We start from the raw sequence: 2,500 nt of genomic DNA on the forward strand, positions 1-2,500 counted from the left end.
TTAACCCTCCTCTTCTCCCTTCTCTTCTCCCTCTCTTCCTTATTCTCTCCCCTTCTTCGCCCCCTTTCCTTTCCTGTCCCTTCTTTATCACGTCCCACCCCTATTATTCTGCCAGTCTGTTCTTCCCTCTTCATTCAGTCTTTCCAATCTTCCTCCTTTAGTCCGTTTCTCCCCTCGCCTTCTTTATTCCACCTCTCTCCCCTTCCTCCTTCATTGAGTCTCTCTCTCCTTCCCTCCTTTATTCCATCTCTCTCCCCCTGCCTTCTTTATTCCATATCTCTTCTCTTCCTCTTTCATTCCTCCTATCTCCCCTCCCTCCTTCATTCTATCTCTCTCCCCTCCCTCCATTCCGTCTCTCTCTCCTTCCTCCTTCACTCCATCTCTCCCTTTTCCCTCCTTTTTCCCGTCTCTCTCCCCTCCCTTCTTTTATTCTTCCTCTCTCCCCTCCCCTCCCTTATTCCCGTCTCTCTCCCCTCCCCTCCTTTATTCCCGTCTCTCTCCCCTCCCCTCCTTCGACGTTGCTTGCCACGCTTAGCCTCCAATCCTTAACAGAACAGAGAATTACAAAGAGATTAAGCAAGCAATTTGGAGATCCCGCTCGTCGAATCAAGAGAAATCTTTGGGATTTCTCGAGAAGTTGGTTGGAGGAGAGGGATGGGGGTGGGGGGGAGGGATGGGGGTGGGGGGGAGGGATGGAGGGATGGGGAGAAGGATGGAGGGAAAGGGAGAAGGATGGAAGGAAAGGGAGAGGGATGGGGAGGAAGGGGAGAGGATGGAGGGATGGGGAGAAGGATGGAGGGAAGGGGAGAAGGATGGGTTGAAGGGGAGAGGATGGAAGGAAAGGGAGAGGGATGGGGAGGTAGGGGAGAGGATGGAGGGAAGGGGAGAGAGATGGGAGGAAGGGGAGAGGGATTGAAGGGGAGGGAAAGGGAGAAGGATGGAAGGAAGGAAAGGGGTCTGGGGGGAAGGGGAGAGGGATGAAAGGATGGGAGAGGAATGGAAGGAAGGGGAGAGGGATGGGGAAAGGGAGATGGAGGGAAGGGGAGAGGGATGGGGAGAAGGGGGATGGGAGGAAGGGAAAGGGAGATGGAAGGAAAGGGAGAGGGATGGAAGAATAGAAAAGAGGGTTGCAGGGATAAGGAGAAGGAGAAAGAAAGGAGAAAAGGAAAGAATGTGGGAGGGGTGGGCAGAAAAGAGGCAATGAAAGGAGGAAGGGGAGGAAGGGGAATAATAGAAGAGAAAGGGGAAATGGGAAGGAAAGAACATCATAACAATTACGGAAGGAAGAACAGAAGGAGGGCAGGTATGGACAGCCAAGCAAAAGGGATGGAAAGAGAAAATCCATAATAAAGGTGGAAAAAAGAGAGAATGAAGAAGAGAAACTACAAAAAAATAGAAACAATAAAACGGGGAATGATTAAAAGAAAAACGTAGACCAAGAAAAAAACACTTAGAAAGGGGAAGGGAAGAGAGCGGAAGAAAGCGAGACACAGAACAAGACAGATAAAAACGGGAGGGAAAGGAGGGAAAAGGAGGGTCGTGCAACAAGGGAGAGGGAAGAAAGAGGGGAGAAAGAGGGGAGGGAAGACCTGTTAGAAAAAAAGGAAGGGAGGAAATGAAGTGAAACCATAGAGTCATTCAACAAGAGGGAAACGAATGGAGGGGTGAGCAACAAGAAGGTAAAAAGGAAAAAATAGCAGAACAGGAAAATTGGAATAAAAGAGGAGGATAATAAGAAAGAGAGAAAGGATAAAGCAAGAGAGAAAGAGAAGGAAAGGAGGGGAACAAAGCCATTAAAAGGGTAGATGTTTACGGAAGAGAGAGAGAGAGAGAGAGAGAGAGAGAGAGAGAGAGAGAGAGAGAGAGAGAGAGAGAGAGAGAGAGAGAGAGAGAGAGAGAGAGAGAGAGAGAGAGAGAGAGAGAGAGAGAGAGAGAGAGAGAGAGAGAGAGAGAGAGAGAGAGAGAGAGAGAGAGAGAGAGAGAGAGAGAGGGGATAATTCTACATACACAAAGAAAGGGTGTAGAGATAGAAACAAGAATAAGGGAATGATTTGTTAGAATAATAAAGACAAAAAACAGGCAGGTTAAGAAAACGAAAAATAAATTAATGCAGAAGGGGAGGGAATAGAAGAATTAGAGAGAGAGAGAGAGAGAGAGAGAGAGAGAGAGAGAGAGAGAGAGAGAGAGAGAGAGAGAGAGAGAGAGAGAGAGGAAAGTGATATATATATATATATATATATATATATATATATATATATAATGAGAGAGAAAGAGGAGAGTGATATATATATTGTAATGAACTAGTGGTGCGGTAATCCCAGCGTTATGCCCCCAGTGTAATGTACCGTACTGGTGTGGTGGACTTACCCTCTCTCACTTGTATGGGACTCGTTTTTGTACTTGAAGAAGTGAAGTGTCGTAGCTTCTAAGCTTTATTTGCACGGGAATATGGTAGGTGGTGTACAGATGACAGGCGTGGCAGAGACGCCCATGGAGGAGC

The sequence above is a fragment of the Penaeus chinensis genome, chromosome 40 (genome assembly GCF_019202785.1).
Source record: "Penaeus chinensis breed Huanghai No. 1 chromosome 40, ASM1920278v2, whole genome shotgun sequence".
Taxonomy (NCBI): Eukaryota; Metazoa; Arthropoda; class Malacostraca; order Decapoda; family Penaeidae; genus Penaeus; species Penaeus chinensis.